At 36.9% G+C, this 19,339-nt stretch overlaps 1 protein-coding gene across 3 annotated transcripts in view; it reads right to left on the bottom strand.

Annotated features, from left to right (window-relative positions):
- The window catches only part of KCNJ3 (potassium inwardly rectifying channel subfamily J member 3), a 151,328-nt gene that overhangs the window by 48,787 nt on the left and 83,202 nt on the right, over positions 1–19,339 (bottom strand). The window contains exon 3 of one of the 3 annotated variants that reach the window (XR_003418866.2): positions 16,728–16,812. The exons of the other annotated variants lie outside the window; for them this stretch is intronic. The gene's annotated coding sequence lies outside the window, so the exon portion shown is untranslated. The remainder of the gene's footprint in view (positions 1–16,727; positions 16,813–19,339) is intronic. 3 annotated transcript variants of the gene reach the window in all.

Here is a 19,339-nt window from a genome sequence, read left to right as displayed (position 1 = left end):
GGGAATGTCTAAGACAGATTCTAAGACAGTTAGTGGGTATGTCCTCCAACTCGGGTTGGGCGGGGGGTGGGCACCAGATAGGCGGGAAACTGTTAGAGACACGAACGTTGTGAGCTTTGCTTCTCTGAGAGGAGTGATACCAAGAGTCCTGCTCTTACACATCCACCTTCCAATTGGGCTTTTGTATTTTTAACTTACAACATAATCTATACATCGAACAAAAGTTTCCTCTAAAGGCACTAGGGAAAAGCATGACAGTAAAATTATTTTGAAAATAGGATTCAAAACACATTTTTGAAAATAACTATTTGGTATCATCAGAGAGTGTCAAGCTCTATGAAACAAGACAATGGGCCATAAGGAGAAGCCAAGCTAGAATGAACAAGATATAATAAAGAAGTTGGCAGAAATAAGAGAAAAAATGCAAAATATCCTAAATACTGATGCTCAATTAAAAGCCATTTTGAAAGCAGTAAAAAGCAGAATTAAAAACAGAAAATGATGTAGAAGAAAAAAATAAGACATACTCTGAAAATAAAAAGAAAAAAAATTACTGAAATAAAAGCTACAAAAAATAGGACAGATGCGAGGGAATAGAATAGAGAGCCAACCTCTACATTCATTCCCATTCCTTCATGCAACAAATACTTATTTTTTTCCTAGGACTACTCAAAACCCAAAACCTCTTGCCTCTAAAATCATGCCCATAATTTTACAGAATTCATAAATGGAGAGAAGGTGACCTCTTGCCCTCATTTTGGGTGAACTGAAATGGAATTGCAAGAGTTCTTTTGGAAAAAAAAAAAACTAGAAAAAAATAAGCTATATTCAAAGATATTAAGAGTAAATTTTCCAGAGCTGGGAGCAGAGATGACCTAAAGCTACAGATCAAAACAAGCCACTGAAGACCAGACAAATGTAAAACAAATGAGCCAACATGTACATATTTTCTTGACATTTTTGTTGGAGTTGCAAGGGTAATAAAAACAAACTTTTCTTTGTAGACCTCAGCTATATGCACTGCTAATTCACTGGCCTCTTTCAAGACTGGACACAAATGTTACCTTTTCACTGACCCTGTCCTGACCATCCTATTTAAAATTACAATCCACACCGACTTAATCCCACTCTGCTCTGTTTCTATTAATTCTTAGCACTTAGCACATGCTAATATGCCAGAAAATTTCTCATATGCTGTGTCTAGAACATAAGCTCATTGACGGATTGAACATTTTTGTGCTATTCATTGATAAGTCCCAAGAATAGAGAGTAGTTCCTGACACATACTAGATATTAACCGTTAGTTTTATTAAGGAGTGAAGTGGCCAGGAAGGGGACAGAGGGTAGAGTATATACACAGAAGACATATCAGGCCTCAAGTACCTATACTTGAGGAAAAGTCAGAAATGTAGTTGGAATGGCAGAATGGGATCAAATGATGGAGAAGGGCATGTTTTGTTTTGTTTTAAATTTTTTTCTAACGTTTATTTATTTTTTTAGAGAGAGACAGAGACAGAGCACAAGCAGGGGAGGGGCAGACAGAGAAGGACACACAGAATCTGAAGCAGGCTGCAGGCTCTGAGCTGTCAGAACAGAGTTCAATGTGGGGCTTGAACCCACAAACCGCGAGATCATGACCTGAGCTGAAATCGGACAGTATATGGACTGTGCCCCTGGAGAAGAGCGTTTTATTCTAAGAAGTCTGGAGATAGTTCTATAGATAATAGGATTTAGATTTTGAGCTGTCCTAGGTAAAATAAGAACTGGTGTTTGAATCCAATGGGCAAAGATTTAGAAACACCTGGGACTTGAGTAGACCACTGGCTTCTCCATCCCTCCTCACTTTTCCTGCCCGCCTAACACAAATTCATAGAATTGTATATACAATCCTCAAATACTCACCATCTCAGCGCTGTTTCTCTCCTAATCTAACACATACATGTGCACGCGCACACCCACACACACTCACACACACACACGCAAAGTCTGTTACTTAGTCACAGCAAACTCACCACACACCAAATGTAAGGTATATGGTTAAACTTCCAAGGTTTCCAGACAAAGGTTTAGTACTTTAAATATGTCAACTCTTCCCAGATATATCTGAAATTCAGTGCAATCTTAAGAAAAAAAAAATCTCAAGTTTTATGTTGTTGTTTTTTTCTTGGAAGAACTTGTCAGGTTGACTCTAAAGTCCATCTGGAAGAAAAACTGTGCAAGAACAGCCGTGCTTTTGGTGCGGGAATGTAACAATGACAAAGAATAAAGTCTGTGAATATTAAAACCTGAGAGTTAGGATAAAAGAACTACATGAAATTTGGTGCAACTTCATTTAGTGTTAAAAACAAGAGAGGCAACCTAAATGTTCAACTTAAGAATGGCTAAATTAATCATATATTCCACAAAATATGGTATACAGGGAAGAATTCCAACAATATAACTTTCAGAAAAAAAGAGAAAGACACAGTATGTGTGTGTATGTATATACACACATAAAATATGCTTCCATTTTTATAAAATAACACTAAAAATAGTAATAATAACAAAACAAAATATATTTTCATGTATGGGAAATGCATTATCAGCACACTAAAACTAAACAGTGAGGTTTGGGTAGAAGGGATTTTTCACTTTCTATCTTATTTTATTTATTTATTTATTTATTTATTTATTTATTTATTTATTATTTTAATGTTTATTTTTGAGAGAGAAAGAAAGACAGAGCATGAATGGGGCAGGAGCAGAGAGACAGGGAGACACAGAATCCAAAGCAGGCTCCAGGCCCTGAGCTGTCAGCACAGAGCCTGACGTGGGGCTCGAATTCACGAACCACAAGATCATGACCTGAGCCGAAGTCAGACACAGCCAACTGAGCCCCCTGGGTACATCTTCACTTTCTATTTTGGAGTTTCTCCTTCCTATTTGTGTTACTGGAAATTTTAAACAAGGCACATATTTTAGGTTTTACTTTTGTAATTCAATGTACATTTGTGCATGTCTCAGGGTATCAAATTTCAGGCTTTAAGAAAAATCCACTATCTAATTTAGGTTTTACATCAACTTTGTCAAACACGGTCACACATTAATATTCAATTTTACAAATGAGAGAAGAAGTAAAAAATAAATAAATAAATAATCCTCTGCAGAATGTAACTGGAATGCTTACACACTGGAAAAGTGACAGCCCCCTTTATATGCCAAGCAACTCGAACATTAAGTGATGTATTATATGTCTTAATAAATGCTCAGGGGCATGAATAAGAGACAGATTGTTTCTAAAAGCCAGGAAGATAAATACCAAGTTTGAGACTCTTCCTTCTCCCACTCCCTAAAATGGTAAGCCCTTTGCCAGATACTACTGAGCAGCAATGGGCCATCGCCTTACAGTTAGCAGTGCTACAATAGAATGGGATCAAAAATGGGTCTAAAATTAAACGGACTTAGTCAGCTGCAGTCACAGATTATGAAGCAAAAATTTTAAAAAAGATTTTCCTACTTTTAAAAGAATACTTTACACAGTTGAATTTATGGCTCCTCCTAATAAATATATTCTACAACTCTTAAGTACTCTTTCAAATTTAAAGTGATAAACAGCAGTAAAACTAAGAAGATAATCATTTGGTAACCTATATAACCTACTTTAAATGGTCTCTCCATAAAACCATTCGGCTCCGTAATATAGTATGTTTTTTCATAACTAGTATCATAAATCAAACTTTAAAACATGATTTGAATTAGTGACTAAAAAATTAATGGGCACAGACTTCCGTATTAGCTTTTTTTTCTTTAATGTTTACTTTGAGAGAGAGAGAGAAAGCATGTGCACACACATGAGTGGGGGAGGGGCGGGCAGAGGGAGAGGGAGAGAGAGAATCCCAAGCAGGACTCATAGGCTCAGGGCAGTGTTCTGCGCTGGGCTCACAGGTCTCTATCTCACAAACTGTGAGATCATGACCTGAGATGAAATCAACAGTCAGATGCTTAAGAGACTGAGCCACCCAGGCACCCCTCCATTAGCTTTTCAAATGTTGAATGCTGTGCCTGAATTTGATAGAAAAACATAACCCAGGATCCTCAACTGAGTTAAAGGCCAAAAGGCATCACTTCATTGAACAAGATAGTTACTATTCAAAAGACACAAAACAAATAATTATGACAATATATCAGCGAAATCTCTAAGAGAAAATGATAAAGGCAGGTAATTGGAATACTTAAACATTGTCTAGACAACATAATTGGGAAAACTGCATTCTTTTAGTGTTGATTTATTTTGGAGAGACAGAGACAGAGCACGAGGTAGGGAAGGGCAGAGAGAGAGGGACACACAGAATTCAAAGCAGGCTCCAGGCTCTGAGCTGTCAGTACAGAGCCCGATGCAGGGCTCGAACTCACAAACCAAGAGATCATGACCTGAGTGGAAGTCGGACGCTTCAGCCAACTGAGCCACCTGGACGCCCCAAGAAAAAATTGCATTTTTAACATTTGTAAGAAGATATTCTGTGGGATTAAAAAAAAATAACATTTATAATTTGAGAGACAGAGAGAAACAAATCATGAGCAGGGGAGGGGGGCAGAGAGAGAGGGAGACACAGAATCTGAAGCAGGCTCCAGGCTTTGAGATGTTAGCACAGAGCCGAATGCAGGCCTGAACCCATGAACTGTGAGATCATGACCTGAGCCAAAGTCGGCGCTCAACCAACTGAGCCACCCAGAAGCCCCTCTGTGCGATTTTTTATATCCACAGAAATCCATAGAAGTTCTACTCAGTGCCTACTTGACCCAACATCTCTTCTTTTCTGAATGTATCCCTTGAGTGGCATGCCTAGAATGAGTCCCTCTGCTGCAGATCCTGTAAAGACAGGCTTTGATTTCTTTGGATAACCTCATACAATTATGTCATTTGGCATTCCATCACATTTGTTTAGACACACAACCTAGTTGCTGCTTAATCCATCACCCATGTTATACAAGTGATAATAGGAGAAAAGCCAATAAAAGAAATGTGCAATTTAGTAAAGAATAACAATGATCCAGGGTTTTGTGAATTGGTCTGCAAGGATAGTCCAAAGGATACCCTTCTCTTAAGAGTTGAGCTGTCATTCATACTCCAATGCAGAAATCCAATTTCTCAAAATCCAATGTCTCAGGTAGAAATCCAATTCTCTAAGTCTTTTCCTACTCTGTATTGGTGCCTTGGGCTCCACACCAATTTAATAGGGAGAATAAAAAGGAAAGCACCTCACAAAGAAATGCAAAAAATTCTTTTATATGAGTCCCAAAAGGCCTGCTTTTCAAGTGTATAGGAGACAGAAGTACCGTTTGTAATTTATTTCATCTAGACAGGTAGCAAATCAAGTGAAACGTTAAAAAGAAAGACTTTTAGCCCATTCAATATTCTTAATAAGCTAAAAGACTTGAAATATTTTAAATAGGAAAAAAAATGATACGTGAAGATAGTAACAAAAAATGGGTTTTAGCAATTTAAATTTTGAGACATTTATAAAAAGTATAATAAATAATATTATTACATTACAATAGTGAAATAACCATAGGGAATTCATTTTAACGACAGACTATCCCCTAAATTTGGAGCACTGTATACACACACACGTGTATACATACACAAATACATATATAATACACATGCATACTATAGGCAGTAAAATATAATTTCAGCTTTTAAAGATGCAGTTGTACTTGATCCTTGTTTCTCCAGGTGACAAGCTATAGATTAGTGATCGCCAGCTTTATAAAACTCATTTCCTATAAAACTGTGGAAAATACATAACTGTACACTAAGCCCATCTAAAGGAGAAACAAGAAAGTTAGCATAACAGGCTTCCTTAGGCCTAGAACATTAAAAAAAAAATAGCAAAGCTGAAAGAGGCTCTGATAGATGAGACCAACATGTATATTTTTAATGCTGTAAGTCTGAATGTAATCTACTAAAGGTTCACAATGTCAACCAAAGTTATTTATTGAGGAACACTGGTTTGTGACAAGGGACAGGGGTGTTGCTGTGCAATAATGCATACTCACTTGCTAAATGTAAAATGTAAGCTTCACAGAGAGGATAAAAGGAAATTATAATGGTTCAAAAAGTAGAGTTTTCAAAGCGGCAGCTTTAATCAGATTATTCCAAGAAACTTGCAAATGACACTAAGCAGATAGCCTTTCTTGATGAAGCTTCCTTAGTGTCCTACATAGCATTTCTCTCTTAGGATCACAGATCTGTGTTCCTCACTATGAGTTTCCTGATGGCCACAACATTGTTTTGTACTCATTAGTAGATCTCATTACACAGTGGCTGGCATATAGTTTGGATAGAAGGAAAAAAAGCAATACATTGTAATTGTTCTTTCATAAGGAAAGTACTAGGCAAAACTTTATGGACTTTCAATATGTCATCATTTACTAATACCTACTGAAAACCTACTATGTGCTGAGCATTGTGCACATACTTATGTGAGCTGAACTAAGAGCGAAATTACCTCTGATTGAGAAGAATGAGGAGTCAGATGACTCATTTATTATTCAACAACATACAGTGCTTCACAAAAACAGAAGTATTCATCAAAAGTAATGATCACACTTGTTCATAAATGAGATTCATTATGACTTTGAGGGCAAGGTGCCATTTGGCAGGTTAATCCCCTTTGCTGGGGAAACGAAAAGAGAGAATTTAGCTGTTAGTGCTCTTCTAGATATATTTATTCCTGGATCTCTTTCTCTCCTCCACTCAGTCATACCGCAACATATTGCACACTGCTTTAACTTGGAACAAGCACCAACTTCAAAATTCAATTTGGAAAACCTTAAAAATAGACTGAACATATCATGACAAATCAAACGTTTTGAAATAACACTGTTGGCAAGGTGGCTTTTACTTAAAATTGAAAATGTTAACATTTTGCAAGAAGGTGAATTATTTTTCTTGGCAGATATGTTTTAAAGAACATTGAAAGAAAATACTGAGTAAGAACAAAAGTTTCTAAAGTGAAATCAGTTCCCTTAAAGGAAATAAAAACATCAAGGAGAAATGACAACAAAATATATATTATTTCCTATCTGACAAAAACAACACTATCCGAACAAAAGCTTCCTACCAATAAAGCAACAGAAAGTCTTACTCAATAGCTTAAGATATAAAATTATAGAATATATTCATCCAAGTCTTCCAGTTACATTTGAAATGTCAGCTTTTAATTCAGTAAAACCTAACTTTCCTCATACGTTGGCTGTGAGGATTTCTAGACACCTCCACCTTACGCCGCTGAAACTGAATGCACTAAGCCCTGAATATAGCAAGGCATTTGCTTCGGGGGTGGGGGGGAATGAATTACCATAATTTTTGGGCTCAGAATCAGCAAGATGAGTGTCTAGAGGCATTAAATCCAAGCATCTATATTCAATCCATAGCAATTTCTTGTGGTACTTTTCACTCATTTACTCATTCAACCAACAAATATTTGGTAAGTGCCAGGCACCTTGTACTGGTTGCTGACTTCACAAACATATTAAAGGTTAGTTACCAGTCTCTGAAAATCTCCATCCCAGCCCCGTGTGTGTGTGTGTGTGTGTGTGTGTGCGCGCGCGCGCCTGTGTGCGCATGTGTGTGCGTCTGAGTGCATGTGTGTGTTTAAAAGATCCGGTAGCCAATACATGACAAACATAAAATTTGAGAAGCTTAAGATGTGAAATGTATTATGTAATGCTCTCATCCAGGACATGTCTGTTTATAACCCACAGATACCGCTTTATAAAATCACTTTAGAAAAATTCATATGTGTAAGAAATATAAAACAGGGTTAAGGACCATGTAGTCATGATATAGTGATTCAATCAATGTTTCTGAATTTTTGTGGTATATTATAGTTCTGGAAATCATATTTTTAAAGAAGACACTACAAGGCAGAACACACACACAAAAAGGGGGTGCCCGAGTCGCTCAGCCAGCTGGGCATCCAACTTTAATTTCGGCTCAGGTCATGATCTGAGGGTTGTGGGATCCAGCCAGGTGTCAGGCTCTGTACTGAGCATGGAGGCTGCTTAAGATTCTCTCCCTTTTCCCCAGCTCATGCTCTCTCTTTCTCAAAAAAAAAAAAAAAAAAAAAAAAAAAAAAAAAGGCAGGACTCTCCAGCACTGCAGTTCCTTGTTTACATCTGGTCACATACATGCCTGCAGTTTCCAGATTCACCATAAATTGATAAGCAGACACCTACAAGGCACAATCTTAATAGTGTTTCTATCATTGCCTGTGATTACTCAAAACGATTCGGTGTCATCAGTGGATATCTTCTAATGAGCAAGAAGGAGTTTGCAAGTACCACACTTCCTCAAAGAGAAAGAAAACACAGTGCAAACTCATCAATATAAGGCTTATGAGACTGAAGTGCAGTTTTCATTAACTCACTGATCTTCCCAAGAACTTGAAGCGCTGTCCTTTCAAGTGCCGTGACATAACCCCTTAGCAACTACACTCTATTCTGAGGGGAAAAAAAACACCTTGAATAAGCCTGGTGCCTAAATCTATTCTGTTCCCTTAAAACTGACCATTTTAAGATGCATTTTCCAATGCTCTATTTATATTTAGCACACCTTCAGGTTTTCATCTCAAATAAAATATTTCCCTTATGAAGATTTATGTTAGGTATTTAGGATAAAGAGTTCCTTTATCTTTTCCCTACCTCTATGATCTTTATTTATAATCATAAAAGATTACTTTGTTCAGGAGACATGTTTTCATTCAAGTGGGTTGAAACATGTTTGACAGCATGATGAACTAAGTTAATATTTTTAGGTAGGACAGTCATGTCTCTAAAAAACACATGAACACATAAAAGAAAAATAAATAAACAAGGACAATCATTCTGTGAAGACACGGGCCTCTCTGCCTTTGGCTTTGGCTGTGATCAAAATACAGAATGATTCTCCAGGCCAATACAATCACTTAACGAGTGATTCCCTGATTTAAACAAAGCCTGCATTGCTCCAAATAGAATTTTGTTGGGATGTTACACTACTTTAAGAAGTGTGATGATGGAAGGAAAGCTAGAAGCAGGAGAATCCGCACGGAAATAAGTCTATGAACTAATAAATTAGCCTGTCACAGCTCCATGGATTATCACAGCAAACACGAGACTCCTGGATCGGGGACATTGAGCCTTATTACTCAGAGCAAAATCAGAAACAGATGTTATCAGCATCGCTGAGCGCCAGATCCCACAGGATAACCCAGAGGTCTACGTGGAGCATACCAGTGAAGCAGGGCTGTTCCACCAGAGAGAAACTTTGAGCTCAAGAATCTGCTACTTTGACAGCAAGCAGTAAGGCAGCCTCAGTTCTGTTCATAAGGAGACCGATACTGAAGGATGAATTCTTGAGATGCATTTCCTCACTTTTCAAGCTCACTCGCTGTGTAAACAATCCTGAGAGGTGCAGAGGTACAGGAATGATCTGGCATCCTCTGCGAGACATATAAAAGCTCAAGTGGACCATCGTGGACTGTCTTCCAACAGATCTGAAAAAGAGTCTGGATGTGCCCAAAGATGGGAAGTCCTGTGCTTCTTGCTAGAAACCCAGAAGAAGTTAAATACAAACCATTTACTCTACTTCCGCTTTGCCTTCTGAAGAAGCTGCATAAGGACAGGGGCCTTTATTTGCTTTTTGGACCGAAGTAATCTCAGGGCCAAATACGGAACTTGGCCCATAACAGGGATTCACATGTTTTTCTTGAATGAATGAATGAATGAATGAATGAATGAATGAATTCTGTTTGCTAACATACTTGTCCCATTCTGTTAGACACCCTGCTGATTGGTCACTTGGATCTGGTATATTTTCTCCGTGTGCCACTATCTTTTGCTATAAAAAAGTGTGGCTTGCTCCTCTAAACTAACACCAAAGACTTTCTACTCTCTGCTTTGACACCCTGGTTCCAAGATCCTTGCTCTAACTCTCTGGTGTTTTATCTACCCCAGAGCTTTTATATCACCTGCCTGTCTGTTCTCCAGAGTCGTGCATCTTGTCTCCTAGTCTGCTGGTTCGAACACCTGTCCGTACTGCTGAAAAGGGCAGATTTCTTGGTCAAAATCAAGTTTCAAAACCTGACTTAGCCACCTGCTAGCTGCAAGAGTATGTCATGCTCTGCAATCTCTTGTGGACTCAGAATCTTTAAAATGGTAATGATAATAGGATCCACTGCATGAGAATTAAGCATGTGTAACCAGTCTGCAGAACGGGCTGGACTCGAAAGGATTCAACAAAGAATAAAACACTTTTTTTAACATTATAGCCTTCTAAAAATCACTTCAGAGCACCATTTCTTCTCTTCCCTGTACAAAATTTGGGAAGTTGTGGGATCCCATACCGGAGATCTGTAACCACTTTGAGACATTAATTAACAAATAATTCTTATACTATGTATTTTAAGCTACTAAAACTTTAATCTTAACCAGTTGAAACTGAAATACTACTCTAGCTCGGGTACAACCAACAAATTCCAAAAGCCCACAGCAGGGGCAGGATTTATGTTTTTGTTTTGTTTTTTTCTGTTTTGAGTATTCTTCTCCTCTAAGCCCCACCTCCCTGTCTTAGCCTCTATCTCTCAATATCTCCTGATTCTCCAGATTGTAGGAAAGCAGATGTGAAGATAAAATCAAAGTCTTCTGTAAGTAAGGTTGTTGAAATCTAAATACTAGCAATCTCTTTCGGCATACTTCTCTGAGTTATTCAAAGACTACCCTCTCTTCTCAGGGGGGTCTTCTCAATACCCACTCCTCAGCAGAAGGGGCAAAACCCTTGAGAGTAGGACTCCTCAAGACTCTCATTCAACTCCTGCTGTATATTCCATACAGCTTCTTTCTGCTAGGATCCCCTCACCCATTGTCGGTGCACAGATTGAGAAGTCATCCAAAAAACCCCCCAGATCTTAATCATTAACAAGAAAGAAACAGTTACATCTTATGATAGCTTTTACAAACCTGTTTGATTTCTTTGAAGGGAGGAGCAACTTTGTTCAAAGCGTTTCAACCTCACAACAAAACTACAGTGAGAAATGAAGACAAGGGGTGCCTGGGTGGCTCAGTCGGTTAAGCGTCTGACATCAGCCCAGGTCATGACCTCTCAGTTCGTGAGTTCGAGCCCCAAGTCGGGCTCTGTGCTGACAGCTTGGAGCCTGGAGCCTGTTTCGGATTCTGTGTGTGTCTCTCTCTGCACCTCCCCTGCTCTGATTCTGTCTCTCTCCTCTCTCTCTCGCTTTCTCTTAAAAAAATACAATAAACTTAAAAAAAAAAGAAATGAAAGACAAGCAAAATAGTTAAACATTAATAGATCTATCATCATACTTACTAGTCATTCATTTGGGAAGCCTCAGAATAATTCGAGAGTGTCAGATTCAGGACAAGTATGTAAGAGGAGTAATGAAAGCAAGTGGAGGAGATAATTGAAGTTCATGCAACAATATAATTAGGGAATCATTAAAAGTGTCAGGAGAGGGTACAACTTATGTTTGGTGTCTGCTGCTCTATTTCCCTAGCAATTTGGTTGTCAGAGTAAGATTTGCTGAAGTTCACGGTTTGTTCTACACATGACTGTCTTACCTGTAATGGCAAAATACATATTCTAGGGTATCTTTTTAGTTCTCTGTATTACTTTGAACAATTTGGTCAACATGTCTTAAAAGTTGTGCTATTTCTGGACTTCTGTTGCAATGGTATCTGTAACCTGATGTCATGAAAGGGAGCCAAGATCATGTCCCCCAAATGAGAGTAGTATTTACAATACGTATCAGATCAGTTGTCTTCCCCTCTTCCTACATGTATTAAAACAGCTGCTTGTTACTGATCAGCTTGATGGAACCCGATTTCTATGATTTCTCAAACATTATAAAGTAGTATTAATAATATTCTTATTAGAGAACGCTGATCACATTAGAATTCATTTTGTATTCCTTTATTTTGCTCCAAATGCTCTCTGTTGCTTTATCTTCTTCTTCACAACTTCTTCAAAACTTCCATCTACCTACTTATCTTTGAATACCCAAAGCCTTTCTTTTTTGGGCACTTTAACATCGTATTACATGTTTACCCACAGAATGTCAACAAAGATTTTGGATTCTAGATGGCAGTCTAAAATACCTGGGTGAAAATACACATCTATAATGTTGAGGACAGAGGATAAAGGAAATTAATTTCTCTATTTATCTTTTGTGGATCTTTCTTTGTCTTGCCAGGAAGGGTTTATGCTTTAATGAACTAACAATATCTAACATCTGAATGGTGCTTGGTATATTTCAAGGTACTTTTGGTTGTGTTATCTCAGTAATCAGAAGCATAACATGTAGTGTTAGTATTTTCCCAAGAAAGTAACCATGGTTTCTGAGCTCCCTTTGCCCTGCTAGTTCCTAGCAAAGCCCCCCATAAAGCAAACTCACATTAATTCAGATTCCTTACTCTTTAATTCACATAAAAGCCCTATGATATTCCAAAAAAACCCACAAAACAATGTAAATTCAAAGAGATAGTGGGTATAATTTCCCCTAGGGACAATGTCTTCATTTTAAGTCTAGCCTGATTACCAGGAGGCCCTAAATACACGGTAACTTCTGGGCTTGTTGGTTAGAAAGAAATCTAATACTTAAAGATCTTTGTGCTTTTTCTTACTGTTGCAATATTATACAGCTAAGAAAAATATCAGTCACCAAAACTTTGAGCCCTCGGCATATCAAGAATTATGGAATCAACATAACACAGGATAACCACCAATATCAAAAGTTAACATTCATATCAAAAAGTTATTGACCACCTGGTAAAGGTTTCTCAAACCCTAAAACTGAACTTCAGAATGCAGACCGCAAATAACTCTGAACCAAGAGCAGATAACATAGTTTTGTTTAGAAACCTCACACCCACACCAAGGCAAATTTAGGGTAACTTTTTTTTCCCCAGTATATCCTTATTTTTCATGTAGATGCTACCTCACCTCTTGAAAATCAGCCTGCCAAATATGTCTGACTAGTAGTTCTCGCACTTGAGTTGAAAAACATTTCAAACTCACACAGTGATATTTTTTCACCCATCTTAAAAATTATAGAAATATTAATCGCAGGAAACATAAAATATATTTGAAGTCAAGTTTTTAAAAATAAGAAGAACAGGTGACCAGGCAAAACATGTGTCTACAACAAATATCACTAGCTGTCTTAATTCCTCCGTCAACATTTATTTAAAAGATTAGTTTTGCTAGCAGACAAGTAACTGTAAAGTCCAAAAGAAATAGAGAAAATGACCAAACATCCACCTAGGCACAAGAAAATGCTAGCGAGTAAGTTGTTTCTTCTGCAACATGAGAAAAGACTGCCATATTTCTCCATTGCAGCAGTACAACCCCTGACCTCAAATCTGAGAACACCAGCAACCTGTGGTAGGTATGAGGCACCACTTACTCAGCTCCTAAGCTTAATATTTAAGCAGCCCCTTACTATCAAACAGCAGCTGTATACAATTATTTGAAATACTTTTTTGTCCCATTTTATTACATCTTCTCAATATTTCCACTTTGCCAGGTACACATTTTGGATGAACTATATTTAGGTAGATTATATTTATCTTATATACAGTAAAGACTATAGATACATGATATGTGTGTGTTTCTTCCCAGTCTCTCTGATTGGCCTCCTTTTCTGTATCTTAAATATTGGTTATCTTCAAAGCTCCTGTCATCTAACTTTTCATGCGTTTTATAGCAATGTTAGCCACTCCAATTCTTAAAGTTCCAAACTGAAGAAATGGGTGTGCACAAATCTAGGTATCATCCTGAACACTCTTCCCTCCACTCAAGTTGTTTTTGATCAATTAACACAAGTGTATGTTGGAGTATATTACAAAGGATAAAATTATCATCAAAAATTGTGAATCTCATGTAGTTGGAAAGCACAAGGTAATGTCAGTAACACCTAGTGTTATAGAAACCCAAAGGAAATGAAACAGAACCTTAATTCCAAAACAGAATACAAAACATTGTTTTCTTTTGTTTTCCAATTACAAAAAGAAAGTTTTTCACCTCAATTTACTTTTTACCTTTTTTAAAACTGGCACACATTCTTTCTAGTGGCAAAACAAAAACAAAAACAAACAACCACTACCATTCATTAACAGCATGTTCTCACTTGATAACTCAAGATTCCTCTAACTGTACAGTAAACTAAATTTGAAAATAACAAAATAATATTCTCTGGTGTGTATTTGCAAACTGTTAAATCTTCTTCCCCTCTAACATGGACATTATCCCTTGATATGCTCTGGCTACTTCATTCTTCAATGAAGAATGGGTTTGTTCTTCAATTAAAAACAATAAATTTCATAATTCAGCTTCCGGCAAATGCTATATTAAACAAAGGAGTATATACATTTTATTTTTTGTTTTTGTTGACTAAAATGACATTATTTTTATAATACCTTTATTACAACAATCCTGATGTTATACAAAAATATTTTGATTTGTTTAGTTTTGCCCAGAGGAAAGTAATAAATAATAAAGAAATCTTGCAAGTGTGGTATATGAATATATATTTCTCTGTATTTATTATTCATATTGACTCTTCTCCTTCTTTCTTCATATATATGTGTATATGCATAGATATACACACCTCAATGGTACAAAATACAGTAGCATCAAGTACTAAGAAACAATTTGCCTGAAAGCAACATGGGGAATAACATTAATTCCTCACACAAACTGTGTCCAATAACCAATTGTTAATCATATGGCTTTGGTCCATAACACCATCACCATTGATCCTGAAGAACATTTTTAATACCCATTTTCTAATGCCCAGAAATTAGTGAAATATTTATAAATTTGAGTATTTTTTTTTCAGGAAATGCTTGGTTTTCAATGTCCCTTAAGTTCCCGGGGGGGGGGGGTGTCTATGGAGGGAAGCTTTTATAACTTTCTCCCTTCAGTTCTCAAAGTGACAGGATAAAAATTTCACCAGAAATTAACTGAATACTGAATGGAACACTGAATTTTTAATTGGTGGTTTTTTCAGTTGTAAATATATGGAGTCAAAAGTTTATTTCAGAAGTTTCTATCAGATTTGGAACTCTTTAAAACAGCTTTGATCTGATTATATTATAATCAGTCCATTTCCTTCATAACACAACAGGCAATCCTAAAAGACACATACCCATCAGTTTCAAGATTGGGACATTAAAAAAAGATGATGACATTTCACGGTTGGCTATTTAGTCACTGGTCTTAAATTCATTTGCTCCGAATACAACTGTTATGGGCTAACCTGTGTTCTCCCATAACTGTTACATTGAAGCCCTAATCCCCAGTAGCTCAGAAAATGACTGTAGGGACTCCAAATAGGTAAGTTAAAATGAGGCCCTAGCAAACTAATACAATGACTACCACCCATCAGTACCATTTACATGAAATAGCACATTTTCTTTAGTCACCATATGTTCTCTATGAGAGAAAGGTTGACTGCTGCAACATGTGGAATAATATTTCACTTATACAATGTTGCCCTGTCTTACCTGCTATTTATTTAGCATATTTAGATCACAGTCCAGTAAAACTCTCCTCCTCTTCTCTTTCCTCCGTCTATCACCACCACCACCTCAACAACAATGAAGTCTAACTCGTATGTTGTAGGCACTACACTAAATGCCTTATCTATTAAATCATCTAATTCTCATGATTCTACAATTACTGCACTCATTTTATTAACTGAGAAACAGACCCATAGAGGTAGGCAACTTGGCCAAAGACACAGAGCTAGAATAAAAATCCAAGCAACCTAATCAGAGACCATTCTTTATTATTTGTCAGGGTTTAAAAACACCTTTCTGAGTTTCAGAGGGTGAAAGTGTCTTCCATTTTGGCTCAGTTATTCTCCTTGGAAAACCTAAACCTTTATTACAAAAGTCATGTCTATTTTTTACCCAAAGATGTTTCTCTTTTATATAATGCCTGGCTGAAATAGATGAATAAGCTAAAGCTAAATTTGTGCCATTTAGAAATAGTCATAGATAATATTTTTGTGATACATGATAACTTTTAAGTATTAAACACTGAAAATCCTTGATAAATTTACCAATTGGAAAACCAAATGCACCATTGCCACAATTATTGATATATCATTAAAGCAATACCTTAAAATCTAAACCAGGAATATTATAAACCTCAATTTTTTCTCCCCTCAAAAAAAAGATTTTTCTTTAAAGCTTATTAAATAAGAATAGTTCCAAACTCTCCCGTCATTCACTCATAAATCAATGATAAATTTCATTATGATATGTGCTTGAGAAATGGTTTTCTGCACCTAATCCAATCAAATAGCAGTAATCCAAATACATTCTAAGGTTGCAGCACACAGAGCATTTAAAATGGGCATTTAAAAAAAGATAGAGTAATGGAAATAGTTATCACTGAGTTTCTAGTATGGAAAAGAAACACCGTCTCTTGTAGTTCAGAAATGCAGAAGTGCCTTGGTGGCTCAGTCAGTTGAGCATCTAACTTCGGCTCAGGTCATGATCTCACAGTTTGTGAGTTCAAGCCCCCTGCTGGGCTCTGAGCTGACAGCTCAGAGGCTGGAGCCTGCTTCGGATTCTGTGTCTCCCTCTCTCTCTCTGCCCTTCCCCTGCTCTCTCTCTTTCAAAAATAAATAAAAACATGAAAATAAAAAAAAAAGAAAGAAATGTAGAGTAAATGTTACCTGAGTTCAAGTTTGACTCTCCCATTTGTAGCTGTGAGATCTTGGGCCAGTTATTCAACCTCTTTGTGCCTCAGTCTTCTCTTCTCTGTGTGTATAATCAAAATGTGTACCTCAGAGTTTTTATGAGGATTTAACAAATTAATATTAATCACATTAACTGTGATTTGGGCATACTATCTTCTACATCTGTTTTTTAAAGACATGGAAATATTATAATTTTGTAGTTAGACCAGGACATTAGTGGTGGCCCAAATACACCTACTAAGGAGAAACCATGTTTCCTTGTCTCTGTATCATTCCAAGCAAAACAAAGAATACAACAAACAAGGAACGTATCTGTGAATATTACTAAAACTTGATAAAAAAAATAAAAACAAAAACAAAACCTGAATCATGAAAAATGCACTGGGGGATGCAAATGAAAATCTTTAAACATCCTTGACTATTCCAACACCTAAAATCCAAGCCATTTTCTGTTGCTCCAATGTCACCTTTGGATGTTTCTTCATCAAAAATATATTAAAAGTACTCTTGTGATTTAATTGTGGAGCTCTTCATTCAAAGGGAATATGAAATTTTGTCTTCAGTAATGTAATTTTAAACCTTATTCTCCTTTTGTATCTAGACATCCTGACCAATAGAGAAAGAAAATAAAACAGGAATGGAATTCTCTGCGCTTTGATCTGAGTAAAACGCTACACAGAAGCTCTCTCATTCAGGCCTTTTCTCTGAGGCACACTGCAAGAGAACGCCTTCTTAGCTCCCATGCATGGCACCAGCCAGCCAGCTGGGGACATAGTTTTATTAGTAGATATTTTAACATGTCATTTTGCCTTCATTTTCTGATATAGAAATTGTATGCTGGAGGTAAAAGTGTGTGCATGTGTGTGTGTGTGCAACGCATGCGCTTTTGAAGAACGTGAATATGTGTGTATGTATGTTCCATAAAAGTTTAAAATGTATGTTTCACTCATTTTCAAGCACATATAAAATAAATAATAATAGCTAAATTTATTTAGCACCTACTATCAGCCAGTCCCTGGTCTGAATACCTTCATTGTATTAACTCATTTCATCCTTCTGCCATGCTAATGAGATAAGCAGAATTGCTATCCCCATTCTACACATAGGGAACCTGAAGCATAGCAAGGATAAGGAATCTGCCCAGAACCACGTGGTGAGCCAGTGGAAGAACCCTGCTGGACCATGTATGTTGATTCTACAGTTCTTCTCAAGCACTACCGGGGTTTCTTTCTTTCCTGTTTTTTTTATTTTTTATTTTTCCCGGGGTTTCTTTCAATGACCTCATCAAATAACTTCCTAATAACCATGATGTGCATGAGGAAAATGGAGCTCCTAAACAACCACAAATGAAACAATATTTCAATTTCACTGACAGGCCAAAGAACTACAAGATCAGCTGAAAAGGCGCCAAGAACATATCTCAGCACTCAAACCCACTGAACATCGTGCCCAGCAGTATGTGCCAGTTTACCATCCACCAGTTCGCCTGATCTTATTAAAACACTGAACAAAAGCAATTGAATCCATTATGTCTCTACTGAGCTCCTTCTAAGTATCAGGTAGGCATAATGGGAAAAATAAGTCACAGATGTGCTCAACATTTACATCATTAATCTCTGTATGAATTAGGTATAACGATAGTATAAATTATTAAACAGTTCAGGCAAGTAAGAATTAACCAAATATTGATTTTTTCCCTTCAAGATATATTTTTATCTTAATATATCATCAGTAACCAAGAGACAAGCCAATATGAATCCAAAATCCTGCATGTTATTGAATTCTACTGTCACTTCAGTAATTAAAATGCACATTACTTAAGTACAAATTTCTAAACAGATCCTCATGGCTAATTCTCACATCTGTACTTTTGTTTCATTGGGTGCTACTTCTTTTTTTCCTTTCTAAACTATTTTTTCTACCAGCAGCATACTAAAATTCGGAGCTAAAACTCCTTTGGAAAGGTTGTGTATGATGTTTATACTAATTTATTACTTGTAATTTACCTGTAAATAATTGAGTACAGGATAGCAGAAAAAGGAGAGTCTTAAGGCTCATCTAAGTTCCAGAGGTGAATTAATTTCTTAGTGCTACTTTAACAAATTACCACAAATTTAGTGTTTCAAACAAATTTCTTATCCCACAGTTCTGTAAATCAGAAATCCAAAATGGGTGCCTCTGAGGTAAAATCAGTATGTTGGCTGGGTTGCAGTTCATATTGGAGCCTCTAGGGCAGGCTCCATGTTCTTGCTTATTTCACCTTCTAATGAGTGCCTTAATTCTTAGGCTCATGGCCCCGTCCTCCATCTTCAAAGCCAGCAATGGCCAGTTGAGCTTTTCTCACATCTCATCACTTTGACATGGACCCTTCTGCTTTTCTCTTCCACATTCAAGGACTTCTGTGATCACACTGGGTCTACCCAGATAACTCAGGATACTCTCCCTAATTTAAGGTCAGTTTAACAACCTTAGTCCAATCCACCATTTTAATTCCCCTTTGCCATGTGGTGTAACATAATTAGATGTTCTGGGAGTCGTATGGGAACCTCTTTTGGGGGGCCATTACTCAGACTATCACAAGAGGCCAT

Source organism: Acinonyx jubatus, chromosome C1 (assembly GCF_027475565.1).
Source record: "Acinonyx jubatus isolate Ajub_Pintada_27869175 chromosome C1, VMU_Ajub_asm_v1.0, whole genome shotgun sequence".
Classification (NCBI taxonomy): Eukaryota; Metazoa; Chordata; class Mammalia; order Carnivora; family Felidae; genus Acinonyx; species Acinonyx jubatus.
The sequence above is the reverse complement of the archived record's forward strand: the minus strand, read 5'-3'. Positions and strand labels throughout refer to the sequence as shown.